Raw genomic sequence first — 25,205 nt, forward strand, 5'->3', positions numbered from 1 at the left:
CTCAGTGACCCACAGGATCCTTTCCAACTCTGCAGTTCTAAGATTATTATATTATGATAATTATTATGATTATTATTTACCTTTAGCAAGTCTTTCTTTTGAAGGTCCTGTTCCTGTCTCCTGGGATTCAGCCAGGTGGCAAACTTTAAAATCAATGCCCAAAAGCAGTAAGGCTACAGTCAATGAGAATCATCTGCCTTGCATCAGAGAAGGAGCCTCTCAGGTCTTAAGACAGCGCTGTGAAGGTTTACAGCCAACGGCACCCTCTAAAAGAGGAGATGTAACCGGAGTTTTTGCCCAACAAGATGAAAGTCAAGACAGTAGTAGTAACCCTTGTGGAAAGATGATAATGTCATATGTATCACAGACCTTTACAGGTTAGGTGTGATTGGTGGAGAAGCTGTTGCTTTAATGGGCAGTAAAGGATTCTGGAATGTTGAAGACACAGAGTATTTCAAGGAGACTTTACAGGGTCACACACCACGGGCGCAAGGTGAAAGCACTCCCCTGAGCGACCCACAGTTCTGTTCCCCAGGACAAGGCAGACATGTCTGCTTGGAAAGAAACCCCTCCATCTAGAACATTAACAGAATGACCGTGGATCTGGAATACACAGAGCCTGGCGGTAAGTTCATTTTTAAAGGCCATGTTGTTATGGTGTTCAAAAAGTAATCCGTTGTTATCCGTTCCGGTGTTAAAGTGACCAGCTTCATGCTTTTTCACCATTTTTGTTAGGATTGGGAAAAGAACGTAATAAAACTGGCTAAAAATTCCTCCTAAAATGTTTTAAAACATTTAGAAGGAAGGTACCTCCAGATGCAGGGGAGGGGATATCAGGAGACAGGGATTTAGTTGTCTCTTGAGTTCCCAGAGGCATCTGGTGGGGCCACTGTGAGATACAGGAAGCCGGACTAGATGGGCCCTCGGCCTGATCCAGCAGGGCTCTTATGTTCTTAAAACATAAGCAGAAATTATTATTTGTTCTACCAATAAAGTGACTTCTCTTCCACTCATTATATTACTTTTGAAATGAACGTTCACTACACTCTAGTCGCAAAACACCCACCTACTCTCCAGTAATGTTACAGATCATTAACACTGCTTGTAACTGGTTACAACTAAGGTTTTGGGAATGATGACAGATCTGAGCCACAACTGCCCAGAAAGTGGCCACTTAATCCAGCTATACAGGAAAACCACAATGTAATACTGTAGTTCCAGACTGCGACTCTAGCTAGTTAGGTTCATCTAAACCCTGAGTCTCACCAGGTGATCTTAGGGCAGCTACTCTGTCTCCCTCTTTGCCCACCCCCGTCTCAAAGAGTTGGGGAGATAAAGCAGGGAAGAGATGGGACAGACACACAATTTATAAGTAAATGATTTTTTTTTAAAACCCCAGTTGAACTGTGCAAGTCTGTGTCCTCCAATTTGTTACGAGTCCTGCAAATGCATACATAAGGTGCTGCGTGCACACTTGTGACAGAGAAGAGTCACAAGTGAGCAAGCACCTGGAACAAACAACTAAAAAAGGATGCTTCTACTGTGGCAACAGCAGGTGCCCAAAGCTTGTTGTAGATCACCTGGCACTTCCTTCCAGAAGAGGAAGTGGCAGAAGTGCCAGGACTCCAAACGGCTGGTGGTGGTTCAGTGATCCCTGTAGACCTGCCACAAGAGATGAGGGTTTCTGCTATCCAGTGGGAGAGCCAACTCAAGGTGCTTTTCTAAAGAACCCCACTTTGTATCCAGGAGGACCCCTACAATCCCTATGGCCGGGTAGGCCTGTCATCCTGTGCTTCTAAAACAGAAATATAGGCCGGTAATTATTACAGTCTGTCATGATTTACTGTGTTCAAAGGCAGCAACAGATGCTACCCAGGGGTTTTCATGACACCGTATTTATTAGTTCTTGGCCCCTAGAGGAAGGCCTGATGACTGCAAATGTAAGAGGACCAGCGTCCTGAGGTAATGCCAATCTAGGCAGTTCTATTACACGAGATGGAGACTCAATCACTGGGACTGCTGTTAAGGTGGCAGAGCACAAGGGCAGATGGGAGAACAGGTTTCTAGCCCTTAGGAAGGATCCTTAGGTGGAACATCTGAAACTTTGTGGTCCTTTCTTGCCTGAACTAAGTTATCTTTGTCATGTTGCTAGTCCTTAGCAATCTTAAAAATAACTAAATAGATAAATAGCCAGAACAAGGTCCCTAATCAGAATCGGGGGGAGGGGGGCTTTTTAACCCTGTGCCCTCTGCTGCAGACCTGATCTAGATTTTCCCTTCCAGGTTGCCTGTTTCTTTTCTTTTTTCTTAAAATAGCTTGTATGCCAAAGCTAATCACATGCCAAATGTCATATCTAATCTAAGGAAGGCAGAATGGGGGAGGTCTGCAGTGGCTGCCGCTCAACAGTGGTTGGTAAAACCAGGGACAAAAGTGGGTGTTGAGAAACACTCACATGAATACATAAATACAGAGGCACATACATGCAAACACATTCTCTTATTCATACATGCACAAACCGGCTAGCAGGAGAGCTGAAGGTAGCCGGAGGTCCACTTGCCAGAATGGGCCAAAATCCAAAGAATCTGGAAGACCAAAATTTCACCAATCTTGGTACCCCTGGCTCAGCTTTAACCTCCTTATGAAACTGAACAAGTCTACCTTTCCTGAAGCAGGAATATTTTTGTGTTCATATTTATGTTACACGCGGTACTTGCAACTTCTAGTAATGTCACAGTATGGACATGATGAAGCAGGAAGCACACTGACTCGGCAATAAAGGTGCTAGCTTTTCAACCAGCCATCATAGCTACACCTTTAGAAGCTGATATGCAAACTTTAGAAGGCAAAGCTTGTCCCCTCACTAAGAAGCTTCAATGACTGATTTCTGCAGATCCAGCTACTATTTGAAGTGAAACAACAGATCATACCTGATTTTTCTGGCCTGCTGGTAAACCTTATGGTGGATTATCATTGCCATGCTAGCAGTATTACATCCATCCATCACCTCTCCCCACCTGACTTCTGCTACACTAGCATAATGGTAATTAGCAGAGACAGGAAAATTTATCTTGTTAGACCTAAACGCTCAGAATCTCCCAGTCACCATAGCTACTTTGGGGAATTCTGGAGGTTGAACGCCATAAACTGTAACCTTTCCAGTTTCTACTGATTAGTCACATATTTTAATAGCTGCACCTCCACAGAAGTATATTTCTTCACTGCTTTTGAAACAGGAGAGGATAATGCTGTATCCTCATATGAAAAAATAAATGCCCACTGCTCATTTTTAAAATATTTTATGTATGTGAAGTGTGGACACCTATTTAAGTTCACTTTTTTTATTTTACATTTTTAGGTGTATTTTTTAAGCCATCAGTGTTACAAGCAGCAAGAAATGAGGTGACTAGCAATGGAAAAGAACTGAATTAATACTTTTGTATATATGGTTGTGCAAGCACAGATTCCTGCCCTGCCACTAAGGCATGTGAAGCAGGATCTATATCAACTTCTAAGGGATTTAGTCATGCTTGGCTGCTGAAATCAATGGGGACCATGCTCTTCACATCTAAGCAAAGTCCCATTAATGGATCAGCTCTAAATATGACAACACCTGATTCCCACACTGTATTTCTACTGCTACCAGAAAGCAGGTTTGATCTGCATTCACAGGAAAACCCCTTGCAGGTTCCACAGTCCAGGTTCCCACCTAGGATTCCACCTACCTGTCTCCAGGCTGCATAAAACATGTCTTTTCTGGCATGGAGGACTGCTCTGCAGTAAGGGCCTGACTGGATACAGCCAGAAAGCATGAGGATCTTTCCCCTACTGTAAGAAATACAACCAACACCTCCCATTCTGTTTCTCACCCAGTGTTTCCTGCCACCCAAGATTGGCAACAGTGCAAGCGTTGCTATAACATGTACATCTCCCTCCATGTCAGCAGCCAGCCCTTTTGAGAGAGGTGTTGTTTAAACATACAAATGGACAAGGAACTTGTGGGAGCGATGATCTGCAGAGTGGCCTCTCTCTACCAATTCAATTCCCTGGACACTTCTCTTCCTTTGGATAGTGGGGTCACTTCTTCTTCATTTTGAACCGGGGTGGGGCAATATTTGGCTTTCCAGATTTTTAAAGACAACAATCCTCACAATCAAATTACCACTGACCACACTGGCTGGGGAATTCTGGCAGATGAATTCCAAAGAATTGAGAGGATCAAAAGTCCTTCACTTATTTAAAGGGCTGAGACAAAGACACAGAGCATGCACCCGCTACCCAATGAAAGCAATGCTACTCAGTAATCTCACTAGAGCTTTTCTACAGCCAGTAACTTGGACATCTCTTCCTTTAAAGCAGATGAGATTAGTTGCCCTGGGGCACACACAAGCTGTAACTTAAACCCCAGCAACTTTCCCGGACAGCAGTCACAGGATCCAGACACTATTAACAAGAGTCCATCTCACCCCTGCTGTTTGCATCCAGATTTGCAAGTGCTGCTCACATTAAAAATTGCTCAAGTGCACCCCCTGCTGGACTATGAGAAAGGTGATGGATCAATTTTTCTGTACTGTACTTGGATCATACAGTACTGATGAAGTGATTCTGAACTTCTGTAAGCAAAACCAGTTACTGTGAACCATGTTTTTAAGGAAAAATGGGTGGCAGTTCAGGGAGGGGTGCAATGGGTGAGAAAAATAAACAGAGAGACGGTAGCAATACAGCAATTTCTTTCCCTATTAGAAGCAACAATACCAGCAGAGTCTTGGAGCCCAGGAGATTCAGCGACTTGCAGTCAAAAAATAGATCAGCACATCTCTGGTTCAAGAACAGGTGGAGGCATGCTGGTCTTGTCACAGATGAACAAACAAGTTGGCCCCACTCTATCTCCCCACCACTTGCAATTCTCTTGTGGCTTTGACAGGTATACAATTGTGTAGAAATTCCACTGGTGCAGCCTCCCGCTGCATGTAGATGGCAGTGATAGGGCAAGTTCCACCTGCTAGATGGCAGGTTGATGGCATATAACACATACAACAACATTAACCTTAAAAAATCCCAAGCCGACCAGTTTGGGCCCTTCCCCCCCCATGCAAATTATTATTCATAAAACCTTCCTAAATTACCTTTCTTGCTTTTTTACCTTTCCTAGTGCTTTCTTTTAAAAGGAGACCTTTTGGAGAAGTCTTTCTAAAGGCAAGAAGTTCTCTTCCGTAACCAGTGCTGCAAATCCTATGCAGATTTGCCCGGAAGAGAGATCCCATTTAATTCAGCATGACTTACTTTTACGGAACATGAACATACCATTCTGTGGTATGAAACAATTCACTCTTTGAAAGAGAAGGGCGGACGTTTATCACTAAACATCATGAGGGGCCTTCGCAGTCTCTCTCTTGCACACATGTCCAGCAGAGCAATGATTTGCAATACCTACAAGGATCAAAACTGATCCACCCCACCAAACATTGCGAGGTGGTCAAGATTGCAAGGGGACATGTCCATGATACGTGTTTGCATTAACAACAGCAATAACAACAACAGAAAATGCAACTGCAGCAGACTGGCATTCCCCACCTTTGAAGTCTAGTGCGGTAAACTGGAAACAAGAGGAGCCCTGATAGCTGTGAACGGGGAGGGGAGCGAGCGGGCTGCCAGGTGCTTAAACGCAATGCTGCACCTGTTGCTCAGAACATGCCAGGAACTGCAAACCCCCTGAAGCCACATGAAAGAAGCCAGGGTGGAACCCTTCCTGATTTATGCCCTTCACCATCTGTGCTGGTACCAAGCTACTTTGCAAATCAAAACTACTTGAAAGTAGTCAAGAAAAGCATCTCTTTGGAGAAGGAGGCCTGTCAGCTAGAAAGAGTGCTTCAGCTTTTCCCTCAACTGTGCAGATGATGCACACCTGCCACTGCACAGCCTGGGATGAGATTTCCACTTTCAGCTCCTGATAGGCTGGATCCTGACCATAGCCTGATAAGTGCTTTTTCTGAAGTCCCAGATTCCCCCCAGTCAGCCTTGGAATGGATGGGTGTTGTAGGATCTTTTCCAAGCTTTGTTGTTCACTTACCAATACGTAGAGTGGTCATAACTAGCTTTTCAGGCAAAACCCAAAGGGGGAAAACAGCATCTTAAAGACTTAACTGTTATATATCAACATGAGCTTTGGTGGACAAGTCCACTTCCTCGGACATACTGAGCGCACTAGCCTGAGACCTATTGACTTCAGTGGGTCTCCATACGTTTGGATCCAACCAGTGGCCACAAAGGTTTCCCAGCAATGCTGGTCATGATCAGCAATCCTTTGGGACCTTCTAGGAGGAGGGAGCGTTCCTTTGCAGATAAGAATGTGGCCCCTCCAAGCCTAGCCTTTTTTTTTTTTTTTTTTAATAATTTATATTATTAAAAATAATATATTATTTAATAATATATTATTAAAATTTCAAGCTCTCTCGCTTTGCAGGAAAGGCTGCAAACGATGCAACAGTCTGCAGTACGCAGGATACGTCCCAGTTAATGAAGCAGATTCCGTGTAACCCGAGAGCAGCTCATGTCCAACTCATGAGCAGAGCTTTAAAAAGTTACTTTTTAGTTGACAGCTCCTAGAATCCCAGCCAGTCTGAAGGATTCCAGAAACAGCAGATCCAAGAAGTAACTTTTCCTGCTGCTGCGTGAGAAGCTAACTTAAGAGCATAGGTGATCCTTAGTTTCTCCAGCTCCAAAACACAGGGATAAGGGAGGAAGCATGACCAGTCTTCCCAGTGAAGCCTTGCAGTTGTCTTGATGAGATGTACTGTAGTTTAATCCTATTTCACTGGCAACACACCATCACTTTCCTCCCCACAAGACTAAATACAGACATCATCTCCTGCTAGTCTCCCATTAAGGCACTCCAGCCCCTGCCCTCCAGAACCAGCCCTCCCAGGTTGCTGTCACAATCAAGACTTGAAGAAAAAGGAAAAAAGAAAAGAAAAAAGGGCAACAAATGAATAAATAAGCCACCCAGCTACTTTAACCCTTCACACACTCACACAAACTCTGATTATGGTAAATTGATCCTTTAAAATGCAAAATGCAGATTAAGAAAGCTGCCCCGCCTTTGAAACAAGCCCACCCTCACCCTTATTGTTCCCCTTCCACTCTGAAAAGTTCCTCCTGCACCTGAAGTCTTCAAAGGCCAGAAGAAAACGGAATTACTGCCTTGGCCGCTCCTCTCCCTTGCATGAATTCTGGAGAGAACTGATCCTTAGAAATTACCCTCCTGGGCAACCTGCCTCCTCCAAGTCTCGAAATCTCAGGCTCCGAAAAAGGGCAGCTAAGCACGTCCTGGTCGCTGGCACTGTCCACCTGGCAGAGTTGACCTGCCTACAGTTGCACGCCCGCCCGGACACACCTCCTTGGGAGCCCGTCCTGCGGAAAGCAACCCGAGTTGCCGCGGTCTGAAGGAAGGGAGTAAGCAGAACTCTCCCTTTTTAAAAGAAGCGCCGCCAAGACTTCCGAACTTTTTTTTGAATGAAGGGAGAATGTGGCGCTATGAATTCCGATGAGGATGAGAAGGGGGTCGTGAGAGTTAACTGGACACTCGCCCCCAACTTTTTAGAGTGCGCCGCCGCCAGCGCCAGCCTCAAAGGCCCAAGTGCTGTTTCCACCTTGCGGAGCAGCCCTCTGGCGCGCACATTTTCCCTCTCCCCGGGTCCCGCGCACCGGGGAATAAAGAAAACACAACAAAACGCGCAACCACGTCTCTGCCCTGCCCCGGTTCACCTCTCCCCTTCTCAGAACTTTCTGATGTGCAAGATCGCCCTATTCCCCCCCCCCGAACAACCCGAGGGCTCCGCGGTTCCTCCGGGCCTCCATCGCTGCACGCCCCCCCCTTTTCCGAAACTGCAACCCGCACCTCCCTTGCTCCCCTCCCAGCCCACCCTTTCTTCCCGGAGCGGGCCCATCCGAGTCCGCTCTCCGGCGCGAGGTCCTTCTGCACCTTTCGGAGCAGACAACAGTGACCACCTACAAGCATGTGCAGAGGGAATTCCACGTACCCAAGGGAGCTCAAGCGCGTCCTCCTGCAGCGGTTCCTTCCTTCCACTTTTCCCTTGGAACAAATAAGTAACGACAGCAGCGGGGGGGGGGGGGAAAGCCGGGACGCTCGTAAGAAACCCAACCGTGCAGTCGAGACCGTGCCGAGTCCCGCCGCCGCCGCCGCGCGGAGCCAGCCCGGAGCGAGCGAGCGAGCGGAGAGGGGCGAGCTGCGCACCGCGGTCGCGACGCCGAGTCCGCCACTGGGGCTCTCCAGCCCAGCGCCGGGAGATTCTCTTAAGCTCTCCGTGACGCACAGGCGAAGGGGTGGGCAGGGAAAGAGAGGGGGGGATCCTCTGACGCACGCGCCCGGCTGCAGCCTTCACCATACAAGGCAAAAAGGGGCGGAATGTTCCGGCGCCCGCGGAGCGAGGGGAGGGGTTGGAATGTCTGCGCGGGTGACGCACGCGGGGTTCCATTGACGCACGCCTTGGAATTGTTTGATCTAAAAATAGAACGAGCTGCCCCCGGCTAAAAATAGAGCCTTTCCCTAAGTCGGGCGGAGAAGCGGGGGGGGGGGGGGGGAGGAGCGGAGGGCGGCAATAACGGAGGGGGGGGCAATAGAAAGGGGAAAAAAAAAACCTCTGTCAGAGGAAGAGCCAAAAGTGTGTGAGAGGGGGGCGCACGGGAGAATCCAAGGCACGGAAAGGTGGGGGCGCGGAACGTTCGACGCCCGAGTCAGGCGAGCTCAGCCTTGCAGGGTGCTCGCGGCGGCCGCTCTTTCCGCCGCCCACTGTTCTCCTGCCCCCTCGGCAGCTGCTGAGCACCGGTGGGGCTCCGTCGGACCCACCTCCGCCTGCCCCACGGTGGCGGCGTTCCGAGCCAGCCACCGATCCCGATGGGGCGCCGTTCCCTAAGCCAACCCCCAGCCACGCAGGGCTTCTGTACCGCCAAGCTGTCTCCCTGTGGCCGCCCCAGGTGGCGGCTCCGCCCCTTTCTTGGGAGCAGGGGCCGGTCACAGGCACGCCGAGATTTCTTCTCACAAGGGCCACCAAGAGGGGCAGGGAAAAAAGGTATGTCCCCGATCGGGACAGAGAAAAAGGTATCCGCGGGGGCGGGGCGGAGGCAGGAGATCGCAACCTCCGAGCCTTGACCTCAGCCACGGACAAGCCTCTACAGTATTTTTCGCCAACAAAGATCGAGCACGTGCAATCTCCGAAATAAATAGGGCCTGACAGAAAAAGAATCAAAGTTGCAACAAGCGCTCATTCCCGCCCCCGCCATGGAGATGAGAAGGGGGAAGAAATCTGCTTCATTTCCGTGTGTCCTGCTGCTATTTTAAGTGGTGCAAAAAAAGCCACGCAAGATTATGCAATCCTGCAGATGTAATTTTAGCCAGCTGGCTATTACTTGTTTCTCAACCCCATTTAGCAAGGCGGTGAAGGCTATAAATCATGTAGCAACTCTGGGACATTTTCCAGGGTTTTGCGTTCTCGCAGATCAGTTAACTGACCCTTAGGGCATGATTCAATAAACCAAAAGCCCATGGGGCAGGGTAAGGTCCCGCAATGTGCGCAGACCAGAGACTTCCTGGGAACTTCAACTCTTGTGTTTTCATGTTGGAAAAAGGTACATCACAATGGAAGTATAGCAACATTTAAAGCAGAGGGAGAAGAAGACATGCCTCTTTTAAAAAACCATTAGCATTGGTAGCTGATTACATTGTTCAAAGCATATGCATTTTAGTCAATTTAGTTTATTGGACTAATGGTTTTGCTTGCATTCAAAATAAAACAGTACAGTATTTATGAGCAAGGAGCATAGTGGGAGCTAAATACCCTTGTTACTCCCACCTAGAGAACAACCTTTGAATTAATGGAATCCATTGGTTGTTGTGGGGTTTTTTGGGCTCTTTGGCCATGTTCTGAAGGTTGTTCTTCCTTTGGCCATCTCTGTGGTTGGCATCTTCAGAGAACAGGAGTAGAACTCTGTGCTCTGGTGCAGTTTGTTTGGGAGTTTAGTATTTATAGCTGTGGATCAGCTTTTGTCCTTTTCAGGAGATGGGTGATTATGGTGATCAGTGTGTTTTTGTTGTGGGTGCAAGGAGAAGAGATTATCTGGCACTGTGATTGATGGGTGTCGTTAGTGGGTCTTTTGTGTGTAGTGATCACTGGTCCTTGTGGCTAAGTAGAGTTCATTAACCTTTTGCAGGCTGTATTTTTCAGTGCTGGGAGCCAAGCTTTGTTAGGTTTTAAACTTTCTTCTTTTTTGTTGAAGTTCTGCTGGTGTTTGTGGATTTCAATGGCTTCCCTGTGCAGTCTAATGTAATGATTGCTGGTGTTGTCCAGTATTTTGAAATAGAATTTCATGTCCAGCTTGTTTCAGGGCATGTTCAGCTACTGCCGATTTTTCTGGTTGTTTTAGTCTGCAGTGTCTCTCATGTTCTTTGATTCTGGTGTGGATGATTCGTTTTGTGGTTCCAATATATACCTGGCCACAACTGCATGGTATCCGGTATACTCCTGCAGTGGTGAGGGGGTCCCTTCTGTCCTTTGCTGACCATAACATTTGTTATATTTTTATGGTGGGCTTGAATACTGTTTGTAGGTTGTGTTTTTTCAAAAGTTTCCCCATGCGGTCCAATGGAATCCACTTAAGCCTTGACATGATAAATCCCATTCAATTAATAGGTTTACTGTGTTGAGGAAATAAAGACTGGATTTAGCCCACTGTCTTTAGATGAGGCACAGTCATTCTGTAGCAGGTGCCCTCACTTTCCACATAGAAGAAAGCATGTTTTCCCCCAACATGGTGTTTGCTACAAACCTAAATTTTTCACAAGCAATTATTGTCTTATTTTAATTCAGAATTTGCTGCCCAGCCAAAGGCTATTGCATTTAAAATGTCTGTGTGGTTAAATATTACACAGCCCTAAAAGGATACACAGCCGCCTTGGGTCCTTTTTAAGGAGAAGAATGGGATAAAAATATTTTAAATAAAATAAACTAAATAAATTATTAAATTAAATAATAATTACACAGCCACTAACCCATCATCTACCACCTGTTGGTCTACAGAAGCACATGGGAAGTCCAGAAGGGTGAACAACACAGAGCCACCTTGTTTGTGGAGGATGCTGGCAGAGCCCCAGCCAGCCAAAGAGTGGTTGCTGTAGCAGAGAAATGTTTGTCCTTTCTCAACCATCTCTGGCTGGCCGGCCAGCCGCCCGGCTGGCTCTTTTGGGAAAGAGCCTGGTGGGATCCCCTGCGTGTTTCCTCAACTAAGCGAGGGAAACTAGAGACAAGGGCAATTCAGGAGTCAAAATAACTAGGTCAGCTCTAGCACATGCCTTTTCCCACCTGTTGCTGGCCACATGGCTTTCCTTGCATGTCTCTGCCCACAAAATACATTTTGAGAGGCATGTCCCTGGCTCGCAGAGAGGCTGAGTGCACCTGATAGTCACGCCCCAGCTTCCCTTCCACATGGCTTGGGTTTCGTTGCTTTCCACAGTCACAGTTTTCCTGTCCTTCCACCAGCAGACCTTCTAGGCAGGTTTGAGCATTAGCACCACCTAGTAAAATCCAGCTAGTGTGAGCTGGAGAGAGGCAGAGCTGGAGGACAAATGTAAATGTATCAGAGCATGGCTAGGTTTTTGTGTGTGTACAAGTCCTTGAATCCCCCAGTTGACATAGCCAGCGTTCTTGCTGGCAAAGGAATTCTAGGAGTGACACTCCCATTCCTATGTCTGAAGAAGTGGACTTGTCCATGAAAGCTCACATTAAAATATAGCAGTTAGTCTAGTCTTTGACACAACCTATATCTCTACTTTTTAATTTTTTTTCTTCCATTTTAATAATAAAAAAGTAGCTTTGCCAACCTCCTGGGGTAGGGTGGAGTTTGTATAAATAAATTGTCTAAACAAATACAGTGGTGCCTTGCTTTACGATCGCTTCGTTTAACGATGAAGCCGCATTACGATGAACTTTTTGCGATTGCTTTATGATGTTTCCTATGGGGGAATTTTGCTTTGCGATGATCGGTTCCCTGCTTCGGGAACCGATTCTTCGCAAACGATTATTTTCTAACAGCTGATCGGCGGTTTCAAAATGGCCACCGGGTAAATAAAATGGCGCCCCACTGTTTTCTGGGATGGATTCCTCGCTGCACAGGCAGCGAAAATGACCGCCCTATGGAAGATCTTCGCTGGACGGTGAGTTTCCAGCCCATCGGAACACATTAAACGGGTTTTAATGCATTTCTATGGGCTTTTTAATTTCGCTTTACGGCATTTTCATTCTACAGTGATTTTGCTGGAACGAATTAACGTTGTAATGCGAGGCACCACTTACGAGTGTCCACTTTCCTCTTACTACAACTACATTGCCATTCTAAGTGTGACTCTTTCCTAGGTAGCTGAGCTATTATGATTCTGGCCTCCATCCCATGAAAGCTTATGTTATCATATGTATATTAAGCCTTTAAAGGAACACAAGACTTGGCTGCTTTTGGCTGCAATGGTGTAACATGGCTAGCCCTTGGGAAACTGTTCCATGATGTCACAGTTGTTGAGCCATTCACTAAGAGGAGTCCCCTTGTGTGTGGTAGGTTTTAGCCTACTGTGCTGTAACAAATCATCCAAACTTACAGAGGCCCTTCTGCGGCTATAAGCCTATCACTACATTTTTCATGGCTTGTCATAATCCATTTAATGAAGCGGACTTTACTCTGTGAAAGTGTATGCTATAAGAACATTATATTTGTCTTCTGGGTGCTGGCACACCTCCACGCCACAACCCAGTGACTAGACTGTGTAGAGGCATGATGGCTTCCCTCCAAGGACCCAAAGGGGGAGGGAGAAAGATTGGTTGCTCTAGCAGAGAAAGGGAACCAACAAAGCTTGCTGTTGCTTTTCTTCTAAACTCTAAAGTTCCAAGCTTTTATCAGGCCAGTCATTTATTTTGTCAGCAGCCTCTGGAAGCAGCCCATGATGTCAGGATATTCATTCTGGCTAGTCCCACTCAGGAAGTCACTTGAGCATTTTGAAAGGCAGAGCGTTACTCTGAACACAACAACAGTACAGCTAGAGCTCATGTAGAGTAATATATAGTAGTAATAATGTCAAAAAGAGTCCTGCTGGATGAAATCGAAGACCACCCTAGTCCAACATCCTAGCTCTGACAGTGGTCAGCCCGACACCTATGGGAAACCTACAAACAGGTGGTGGGGACATCAGCATCCTTGGCTCTCTTGTTTCCCCAGCAGCTGCTATTCAGAGGCATATAATTTTCAATGCTGATTGATAGTGGTTACCAGTGACAGGTAGCCACTGAAAAATTCTTATCATATCCTGCACCAGTTGCCTTTTTGTGTTAAAAAGCCCTAGACATCGTAGCTGTACCTTATAGGGAAAGATGCTCAAGGGCACTGATTACAAGACCAGCTCTACAAGATCATTTTTCAGGTATGGTGACCAGAACTGCACATTACAAACGCTTCCCCCACAAGAACTGCCTACTAGTTCAGTGGTTTCATTGAGCCATCTACCACGATCAGCTGTCTTGCCTTGCCTTTCTTTTTTTAAGATTAGAATGTTGATGTGCCACTGATGTCTTTAATTCACCAAGGAAGGAGGCACTTCTCAGATTCATTAATAGCTTTGAGATAACTAATCTGTGTTTTGTGATTCCAAATATTTATGTTTCCTGAAGAAGATTCCTATAATCCAGTGATGTGCACAGAAATACTGAGGGGGGGGGGAGAGAGAAAGAGTAGCGGCTGCTCTCCTACCTTTCCATGTATCAGAGGACCCAGCAAATGACATTCTGGATTGCTTATAATATAAAGAAACATATAAGGAAGATTCCATTTTTTTTGGTCATTTCCATGAAGATCCTTCTTGTTCAAAAGAGATATTCTTGTAAATAGTAGATAGTGGGGAGCAGCAAACAGCGATGGAAGTGTCCACCTAAAAACCTTGTTTATGGGACACAGAACATTGGCAGAGATGCTCCTTGGTCCAGTTCAAGAGGGCTGCAGTTAATTGGCAGAAGGACCAGGGCATGAGTCTCCTGAAGAGAGATGCTGCATTTCAAGACAATCCACACAACGCAAAAACACAATAGGCTTTTATGCTCACAGAAAGGAGAGAGTGAAAAAAGAGTACTGTACATAAAAATATTGATGTCAAGCTTCTAAGGGGGGAAGGAAAAAGGCCAGCTTGTTTCAAACAGCCCCCTCCACCCAACCCCCGCAAACAACACCACCACCATATCCTCCTATGGCCAACATAAGCTTAACATCATTTGTTGATATAAGCTGGACTGAATTCAGTAGGATTTACTTTAGAGTGCAAATGTGCCCAATCTTGTCAAGGCTTTAAGTGCAAGAGTGTCAAAGGGAACAGAGTCTTACACTGTGTTATGTGTCGTCAAGTGACTCCTAGCTTAGAAAGGCCTAATGGGGTTTTTAAGGTATGTGAGATGTTCAAGGGGTGGTTTATCATTGCTACCCAGACCAGGTGAATGATCAAGTGAGGATTTGAACCCAGGTCTTCTGACCCCTAGTCTGCCACTTTTATTATATCACACTTGCTCTCTAGTCTCATAGTAACTATTCCTTAAATATCATTGCCTTGAAGATCATTGTCTAGCCTCCCTCCCCTATTCTCCAAGTTGGTGAGACATGAAGCCTGTACGTTCCAAGTGAAACTTTGTCGGCCATGCATAAAAGACACTGAAAACCCAGCACCTGGAAAGACTGATGTAGTTTCCTATTGTTAAAAAATATTTTTACCTTCTAAAGCCTCCAGGGCTGCTTAAAGGCCTCTCAAGTTTGTAACAACTGCGTAACAAGATGCATTTTTATTGAATGTTTGATCTGAAGCCCTGGCGGGAATCCCAGAACAGCTGGTGTGGAAGAGAATAACATTTCTACTTGGTTCTTTCCAGTACTATCAACATTTTGGCTTTTTAGGGCATACCCTAAAATTCAAGGAATCTGGAATGGAACAAAGATTGTCAACTTGGGGGGGGGGTGGAGAGAGAGAGAAGAAATGTCAGGATTGTAAATATGTCACTAAAGGATAATGGCCGCCGATGTATGGGGCTGTCCAGGAACAGCATGTTTCTCCCATAGGTTGCAAGGCAGGCCTTCAGTTAAAAACAATTACGTTCTGCCACAATCTTTTGCTTTCCAGATGGCCTCAAGTCACCATTCTCATGCTACTTGGAAATCTAAAGATCACCAAGGCAAGTTCCTGTGTCCCAAAGAAAGGCTTCATGTCTTAGCTCTAATCTCAGACTTGACTTCCTAATAATATAATACTGGGATTGTGATGAGTAATGAATAAAACTGCGATTTGGGTGACAGCAAAGTGAGCCCAAAAAGGGTTGTTCTGAGATTTTGGGAAAAGTAATTATTTCATCTATAGTCTTGATGTGGGGATCAAAATGGCATGGCCTCCTTTGAGTGATCTGGAAGAAGGATAGAAGAGCAAAGTGATGGATCAACTGAAAAAAAAATTATTGTGGAGAAATTATTTGTGTGTGTCCACTGCCCAGAGAAATATAACTTGTGGCAGGGAGGAAGTGACTAGACTGGGTGACCACCAGCACCAGGAGAAAGAGAACAGTGGAACAAGAATAGGCAAAAGCAAGTTAATCAACCTCAAAGTAGTGCCACAAAACAGCTTACAGTATTTGGAAGATGTGTACATGCAGTGGCCTAATCCTCAAATGCCTTTGGTGGAAAGTTCCACTGTCCTGAATAAAGGTACTTCAGACTAAGTGGTTGAAGGCTGGTAAGTAATGATGTCTAAGAATGAGGCAAGTCCTTCTCTCCAAGTGTGGCTTACCACAGCAGGGAAGAGGCAGGGGGAAACCCACTCATTTCTCCTCGCCTTTCATGAGCCTTCTCTCCTTCCTCAGACTCAAGAGGAATTGCTAAAATTGTCAGAAGGAGAAACCTGCTGGGTACACATGAATACAGTGCTCTGGTGTCTGCTCTTGGTCAATAAGTTATTACAAAATATTAATATGGTAAAAATGAGCACACACACTATTACGTATGGGCAAACATGAGAACATTAAGATCAAAAAGAGGATTGAATTCAGAAGCCTGTTATAATGTTACAGTCAGACAAATAAGTTAAATCCTCTTAAGAATGGAGTGTCTAAATGTTGGTCCTCAAGATGTTTTGGATTTCAGTTCTTGTAAGCTCCAGCCAGCAAAATCAGTGGTAAGGGAGTGCTGAAGAGGAAAACATATGAACGGCCTAAATTTTTACTCAACCATGATCTAAAAGGACAGCCTGAAATAATCAAATACATTTGGCATAACTACTACAAGATGGAAGCCCAGAAAAATATTTAGGATTCCAGACACTCCATTCTGTTATCCCTTCACTACAGCCAGCCAGCCTTCTGTGCTCACTATGAATACTCACTGGTTTGGTGGAATTAGAGGCTGCATCTCTTTGGGTCTTCTCCCAAGATAGGCAGGGACAGGCAGACAAGCTTCTGGGTAATTGATATTTTCCTTTCTGCCATATAAATGGTGCTGTTTTGGCTACATACAAATCAGTAGCAAAGAATTGGGATCACTATCAGTATATTACTATTAGATGCCTTTAAAAGGGAATTGGACAGATTTTTGGAGGAAAAGTCCATCGCAGGTTACAAGCCATGATGGGGACATATAATCTCCAGGCTTAAAATGGAGGTACCTGAAAATGCCAGATGCAGGGGAGGGGGATCAGGAGACAGGTATCTAGTAGTCTCTTGTGCTCCCAGAGGTATCTGGTGGGGCCACTGTGGGATACAGGAAGCTGGACTCGATGGGGCCTTGGCCTGACCCAGCAGGGCTTTTCTTATATACAAAAAAACAGCAAGGGCTTTGTTTTGCAATAATTTAAAAAGCTTTTGGAAAGAAAAAGGGAGCATTCTTAATGTTTTTCAAAGAGAAGCAATTGATAGGAGACCTATAATTCCTAGATATAAAAGTTGTAAATAATTACAGCTATTTAGAATAGTTTGTTCCAAACTTATGCCACTTATGAACACCTAGGCGCTTTTGCTATGGTTCTGTTAAACTGACAAGACCCCGGTTTGACCAGTCAGCTGAGTCTACTGAACAACCAGCCAATCCTGTCTCTATTGCTGAGATGGACCGATGGTGTTAACAACCATAGCAACACGATGTACTGCCAATCACATCAAAGTTGTATCACAGAAAAGAGCTCCCTGTTCCAGCACAGCCTGGTTCTAAATTTTTAAAAAATAGTTTGCAAGTCTGGTAATCGGGGTATGTTCCTAAGACAACGCTTGATTTCAGAGTGTTCCCAATTTATGATTCAATGTGAGATTTTGGAACTGGGTGACTGGGACAGTATAGAGGGCAAGAAAGCACCTGTTGTGACTAAAAGTGCTTTTGTACCCAATGTCCTTTCCAGGACAGGCCTCTCTTTTTTCTGTTTTCCCCTTGCTTGTCCTCCTCCCCCATTTCTCATACACACCCCATTAAGAATCAATGATGTCTCACTCACGTTACTGTTGTCAAGGAAAGAGCTGATCTGAGCAGGGTCTTTTTAGTAACAGCTCCCATTCCTTACATGAAATTACCTGAGAAGGAGCAACACTATGTATCACGCTCAGCATTTGAGAAGTTACCATATTTTTAAGTGGGCCTTTGGTTGATTAAATGGGTTGCATCAAATATTTGTTAACTGGATTTTTGGGGGGATGTTTATATGCCACGTACTGAGTTTGCTACTGATTGTTAATATTCCAATTCAGCAATGACGTTCATTAGAGGACCACTCTGCATGGCAGCACAAATAAATAGTGTGACATCAGAGAGTAGGTCCTATCTATCCCCTATTCCATCCTGCCACTGACTTGCTGGAGCATTCATCGCACTCCTCTTGAGATTGCCATCATCTGTGCGGGCTAGACAGATAGGTCAGGAGTAGCACAAAACTCTTGCCCACCACTTTTGTTCTGACTGGTGTTGTCTTGAGCATTGTTGGGAGTTTATCTCAGAGCCTTTTCAACTCCAGAGGGTTATGGGGCCACAGCTACACTTCATGTGGCCCACTTGATCCTGACCACCTCCTGCTTTCCTCAAATCCACACAAACATTTTCATTGGCTACAGGATGTGTTCATTCAGTCTCCCAAAGCCTTGGATGCGCCACAGGTGAGGCCAGCACTGACCCCCTACTCTGCTACCTATCTGCAGAACCAAGAGTGACGTTTCCCTCAAGATTTTTGAGTTCTCTTGGTACATCTTATGAGTCTAGGCAGTAGCTCTTATTAAAAGCAGCAATGGAAACCAGATAACCGATTGTGTAAAAATGCCTCTCCTGATCTTTGGAAACCATACATGTTATATTCTTGTCCACTGAAGAGAGCTTCAGGAGAACCTTCAGTTTAAGTCTCAAAAAGAAAGATTTTGCCATCAATATTAGGGTTTAGCCAAATCGGCTGCTTATCCTATGAACACCTTGCATACAACAAGCGTGTAAACCCTTTGAGCTCTGAGAACTCTTTCTCTTTTGGCCACTAGATCTCTTCACATCAAAAGGCTGATGTGAGCTGCAAGGCAGCCCCTAAATTCTAACACACAAAACGTGTTCTTTCCGGAGATGGAATTGAATTAAGTTCCTGCAATGCTGCTTAGATGAGAACCACTTCGCCCACTTGCTCTCCCTCCTGCTCATTGCATCTCACTTTACAGACATCCTGCCTAGGGACAATATGGTATTCATGTGGACCCAGGAGCTGCTGGAACCAAAGGCAACAGCTGAGGGATCAAGGAACTGTGCTTCCTCCCAGCAGCCCAGGTGCAAGTCAGATGAGCAAAATCCTCAAGCCTCCTGCAGGGTGTTCTGGACTGTAATGTACTCTGGTGCTTAGAGTTCCTGGCTGTGAATCTAGTCTACTGATATCCTTTAGAGACGGTACAGAAATGTCCAAGCAGATAAGTCATTCCAAGAGAGGTGATGCCTCACTCTGTTGACATCCCTAAATAAACAAAAGATTAGGGCCTGTATCTCATCAATGCAGCCTTCCCCTCCCTTGAGATTCTAACCGGCTACGTGGGAGTCAGGATTTATATTTATGATGTGGTGTCATAGACACAGGATGAGTCTTGGACTAGGGGATACTAGATGCTGATCCAACTCTTCACAGTCTCGGCCTCAGCAAGAGCTAGGAAGAGTTGGCTTGGGGGGCTCGAACTGCCAGAAGGGTCAACGGCCAGGCGAGCGGAGGCATGCTGGAGGTGGCAGTCCAAGACAGTGAATTTCACAGTAGGTTTCCCTTCCCGTCCCATGTTCGAAAGCCATCTGGACAAGCAGCTGCCTGTTTCTTCCACAATGGCAATCGGAGAGTATCCTTCACCGCACGGAACGGCATCAGGATAGCCCAGAGGGAAAGACGCAGGACAGGATACTACAGGCACCTGAACACCCTGTGACTATCTCCCGGCATCTGCCACATAAACTCTCTGGCCCATGGCAGGACAAGAAACAGAACTGAAGTCAGTTTTCTCTAGTCCTATCCTATAATAGCAGTTTTCCATTTAAAGGAGAGACGCCTCAGAGGGAAAAACAAACAAAACAAAAACGCATTCTGCAAAGGGTATGGGAACAAATGAAAGAGACTTTGCCCTGTTTCCCATCCTGAGACAAAGGGACTTTTCATTGTTCTCTTCCCCCAGGCAATGTACACCTGAGGCTTATGCAGCTCGGAGTCCTGTCAAAACCATTTCAACCGGCAGAGAACCAAGATAACAGGAAAGCATCTTTCCTGGCACAGGCAGAGAGGTAAAGGACGTGGTGTACCAACAGGTTAGCCAGAGCTCTGAACTGAGCAAGCAGCACGTTAAGAGGAAGAGTCCAGAAAAGCACCTTTGTTTTTCCGGCCGTCATCCAGCAGTGGCTGGTCTCTTAATGCAAAAAGAAGTGCTAAACCATCGAGGGCTAGCCCCATCCTGCCTGCCACCATTACAGAGGTGGAGAGCCAGGGCTTGCCTAGGTTCCCCTTCTGCTCATGTGAACATTGATGTGTGATTGCTTGCTTGCTGATGTGTATAAATAGACACTTTTGTCCTTGTCTCTGCCTGCTGGTACTGTGCCTTCCACCCTATCCTCTGCAAGGGCTACTATCTGTCATTGCAGTCATCTGGTCCCTTTAACATAGCTACAATTTCACACAGAAGCAAGTGGTTAAAGTGTTAACCTCTCCCCGTTTATCCAGTATTGGTTCCTGGAAAGACTACCAACCTAATATGTTATATGGACATACAATAAGGTCTTTGTTCTGATGACGGAAGGGCAGCAGGGAGGGGACAGCAGGTGATGAGCCCAGCCTCCCTTAGAAAGGAAGTCCACAGCCTGGGAGCAGCCACAGAGAAGGTCCTTAAAACCATGTTATAACCAATCACCTTTAAAAAAACAAAAATACATCCTTTCCCATACAACCCAAATGTTTTTCCCCTGCAGAAGAACTGAATCCATCATGTAAGAAAAATTATCTCTTCTGCTCAGAATGTTACATAGCTACAGTTGTTTTGAGGTTATTATTATTATGGGGTTTTCTTTCTAAGAAGGAAGAAAATCTTGCTATGTTTCCCCCCCATGACTCTCAGCAACAGAAAGTTCTACAGGACAGCTGCCTCTTGCACAACAGGAGGGTTTCCTTTGATCAGGGTAGAATGTGATGTGCCCTTCCTTGCCTGCTCCCTCCCTTTTGCATACCTGCAGGTGCAGCAAACACCTTGTGCAGGAGCCACCTGACGGCTTGCTGGCGGTGGTGGAAGGCGGGAGCCCACAGCTGGTTCTAATCACCCAGGGGCCGGGCCGGGAATGGCAAGCAAGGTTTGGCAGGGAACACACTCAACGCACGCATGTTTGTGTTTAAGAGGAAACCAAGCCCACAGGGGCGTCAGCGACAGCGTAAGGGGTGTCCCACCCACCGCTGGACGTCAGCAGCTGGAGGGGCCCCCGACTCACGTCAGCAAGGCTCAGAAGTACACACGCCAACATCCATATATGGGCCATGTGGGGAATCCCTTTTGAACTGGGAATCTTCCCCTCCTAGGCCCAAATTTTCAGGCCCAAGCTTGGAAGGCCTGGTCTGACTGATGCCAAAAAAAGAGGGGGGATGTGACCAAGTAAACACTGGCTGCATTCCTTTCATTTTAGCACAGTTATGAAACAGTTTCTTTTGCCAGAACTGGAGGCAAAGCTTGGGAAAGTTAACCAATTTGTACACGTTTCTAGAACTGCAAAAATGTCACTTGCCTTACACTAGCTCATGAGTCATTTATAAAGACTGGATTTCAAGCATGGATGTTTACACCAGCTGCCAAAATGCTTCTGTAATCAGGCCACCTGGTTTCCATGTAAGACCAGCCAACCATGAGGTGAAAATCTCAGCTGGTCATCCAGCAAGGAAATTCTCCTGAACCCAGTGGCTGTCTTTGTTGACGGGAGCAAGAGCATTGTGTGTAGGCATAGATAGACAGATAGTAATAAATTTCTGAATGAAGAAGGGAGGCATTTTAACCATACTACTACCACACTTGCTTTGATCCCACAATTCTATAGTCTCAGATGGATCCAAAACCCATATGCAGAGATGCATACATTTTGTATTAAAGATCTAATTCTCTGTTGAGAGAAATGTTCAGGTTGCAAAACTCAGCTTATGTATTCCATAGTTCAATTTATTTCAGGACTGGCAAACATTTGAACTGAAATGTTCTGTTGGACTACAGTTCCCATCATTCCTTACCTTTGACTATGCTGGCTGATGGGAGTTGCAATCCAACAACATCTGGACGGCCACATATTCCTGGTTTATATCCTAGCTTGAAGCACTAAAATATCCAAGGCAGCTAAACATACTTTAATATGTAGAATGTCACAAATTCAGTCTCCAACATTTCTGGGGAATGGTTGGAAGAACCTCAGCTTGAAATCCAGGACAGTTGCTGATGGTCCTTGTCGACAATACAAAGTTGGGCTAGATAAATCAATTGTCTGACTCAGTATAAGGCAGCTTCCTAAGCTCCTACCATCACAAAGTTAATCATGACACAAAATGTGTGCTTTGTTAAATACTGAAAGTACACTTCCCTATCTCCAAGTCCTACTCAGCTCTCACTTCAGCAGCAGTCTTGAGAACTAGAGACTTTCCTTTAAAAAAAAAAGCAAAGGTACTGTATGAAAGATACATCTCATCCCATGCTGACAAGATCCGAGTGCCAATGTATCTAATTCATACAGTCTATGTAAATCTCCAGCACACTTATTTGTTGGAAAGGAGAACAAGGAAAAGGTCCTTTAAAAACAGATGTCCTTTAAACTGTTGGTAAGACTTCAATAGGTTGTCAGTGAATACTGCTTGGTAATTAGGGCTGAGAACGAGGGTTGCAATAAAGATCTTAAGTGTTTTGTCACTCCAATGACTCTAAAAAGTTTAATTTTAAGAAAATTCTACTCCCCTTGTGCCCTCTAAGGGAGTTGTGGTGGTGGGGATTAAGACTTTCTTCCTTGTTAGCCAAACAAATGAGGCATCTCTTCTAACAAATAGACAGCAACATTCAAGGGCTTCAGATCTCAAGTTATATACTGCAGAGTAAATTCAACAGAATTCAGTGGCACTTACTGTACTTTCCAATAAAAAATAAGATTTCACCAGTGGATCAATTGCTATGCTATTATTTGAGAGCATACATCATTACATTCAATGAGATTTTACTTCTATAGATACAATACACAGAAGAGCAGACTGAAAGCAGTTTCAAGCAAGCCTCCCTTTATTCATCTGCATTCACACCTACCATTTTCTTCTAAGGGTTGACAAAAAAAGGACCCTTAATAAATGGCTGAAATCCTGTAGTGCAGCAATTGCCTCAAGTTAAGAAATGTCTGTAGGCATCAAGTTGCCACTAAAAGTTATGCCTTTTGTGTAATCACACAACAGCCTTTCAGCCAATTATTTAGATAATAATGTGCCATCACCCGGTTTATAAAAGGTCACCGGAGACACAATGTACATGAAAACAGTTAACAAAGATATGGTAGGAAATAGATTTCAAAATGAAGTCATTTTTATGCAGTTATCAACTGTGTTCAGCCCACAAGACCAGAAGGTTCTCACTGGTCAGCGTTTAATAATGTAATTAACACTCTCAGTCCTTTCTTTATCAAAATGCACACACAACCTTGCCATGTGACCTCCACCCTAGGCAACATACATTGCACATAGATTACACTCCCTCCCCCTGAGAAGATGGGTTGTAGCTCATCCTATAATCAATTTTGTTCAGCCTCAAAGGTGCCACAGGTCTGTTTTACCTGCAGTTAATTAATACATCTGCCACTTTGGAAAAGATCCAGATCCTGGTCACCTTGGTTTTTTTTTTTTTTAATTATGCCAAAGTGGGAGCAAAACGAGTACAAGAGCTACAGCTCCGCTGTACCGGAAGACTTCTATTTGCACCCGAGTGACAGGAAAGACATTTCTATTTTTCTATCCAAAACAAACTTTTGTTGTGTTTGGGTTTATTTTATTTTTATCTGATTGCAAAACCTGAAACGGCCTGGGCTTTGCAAGCCCCATGAAGAAAGGACAAAGATCTTAAAATAGACCTTTGCCTTGCAGAACAGAACCCTTCCTTCCCATAAGGTGGGGAAACCCTCAGGCGCCCGGAGAGACAGTTCACTTGTGGGCCAAACCATAACAAAACCAAAAGCCCCAGTAAGGAAGGAATGAAAGTCTTGGGCAAATTCTGCCCTCCTGGAATGCAGGAAGATAAAGAACAGGAACGCTCTGCTCCAATCTACCTACAGGGGCTGGACAGGTAGTCCGCTGAACCTAGAGGAGAGTTGTTGCTGTGATGTGCCATCAAGGGGCCCCTGATTTACAGCGATCCTATGACTAAACGACCTCTCTCGTTAAAAAAAGCCCCGCTCAGCTCTTGCAAACTCAAGCCTGTGGCTTCCTTCATGGAGTCAACCCATCTCATATTTAGCCTCCTCTTTTTCTACTGCCTTCTACGCTCCTGGAACAGTTTACTCCCACACAAATGATTATAGCGCAAGATTTGAGAGGGACGTGGAGAGGGGTCTCCCCAAACCTCCCCCTTGAAACCTTCGTTTCCGGTCCCCGTCGAGGGAGAAAAACCTCGACTATGAAACTCTCAATGGATGAGAGAAAGAAAAGACAGTGCCCCCTCTCATATACTCCAGGACTTCTTCCACTGAACCGGAAAGAGGGGGGGGGGGGAGAGAGGATTATTTTTTTTAAGCCCCGTTTCCAAGGATTCGCGAGCAGCAACGACGACGCCAACAAGCACAGGACGGCGAGTTCAAGGGCCGGCAGGGAAAACAGAGCGGAAGAAAGAGCCCTCCTTCGGGAGCCCCCCCGACCCCCCGGCTCTCACCTGTTCTCTCCCCCGGCGCTCGCGGCGTCCCCTCCCGGGCGAGCCACCCGGCGGCGAAACCCGGGGCGCAGCCTCCCGAGCCATGCTGACCCCGAGGCGAGCGCCGGCTCCCCCACTTCCTCCCGGGCAACAGGATAATCAGCGTGCGCGCTGGCTGCCTCCCTCCCGCTCTCGCTCTCGGCTGCTGGCGGAGGGCTCCTTCTCCGCCTCCTACGCTCCTGCCCCGGCTCACTCGCCCGCCTGCCCGCCCGCCCGCTCCGTCTGCCGCTTTATTTTCTGCAAACCCCGCCTCGGCCAGGAAGGAGCCTCCGTGACGTCAACGCCCGGCTCCATTGACGTCGTCGGAATCCCAGCCATCAATGGGGCTAAAAATAGCCGCCTCCGAAAAAGCCAAAAATACGCGCTCGGCTCTCCCTCTCCGTTCCCACCTTTCGCTTCCCCCCCCCCACCTGCCGCCGCCGCCCGCTTTATTGTACCGCCGGAGCTTTTTCGCAACGCCGTGGTAGCAACCCCGCCGGCCGGGCGGCCTATTTCTGGACGGGGGCGAGCGGCAGCGCCTGGCTGGAGGGGGCGGGAGGGACCCAGATGGGACAAGGCCGGAACCGGGTTGGGGCGCCACGCTCACCTTATGGGGTGAGCGTGGACGAACCTAGGGCTCGGATTACGGAGAGGAAGGTGGGGGGGGCTTTACCAGGACCCTCGCCCATCCTTCGTCCCGATTCTCCTCCCTCACCCCACCGT

The 25,205-nt window shown here is 46.1% G+C and overlaps 1 protein-coding gene across 3 annotated transcripts in view; it reads right to left on the reverse strand.

Annotated features, from left to right (window-relative positions):
• The window catches only part of NR4A1 (nuclear receptor subfamily 4 group A member 1), a 40,860-nt gene extending 16,143 nt beyond the window's left edge, over positions 1–24,717 (reverse strand). Inside the window, exon 1 of one of the 3 annotated variants that reach the window (XM_020784623.3) lies at positions 24,465–24,717. The gene's annotated coding sequence lies outside the window, so the exon portion shown is untranslated. Of the gene's footprint in view, positions 1–80; positions 267–8,036; positions 8,278–24,464 lie in introns of those variants that run through there. The other 2 variants (XM_020784616.3, XM_020784610.3) reach the window with 2 other exon arrangements.
• Between the last annotated feature and the right edge of the window lie 488 nt (positions 24,718–25,205).

This window comes from Pogona vitticeps, chromosome 2 (genome assembly GCF_051106095.1).
Source record: "Pogona vitticeps strain Pit_001003342236 chromosome 2, PviZW2.1, whole genome shotgun sequence".
NCBI lineage: Eukaryota > Metazoa > Chordata > Lepidosauria > Squamata > Agamidae > Pogona > Pogona vitticeps.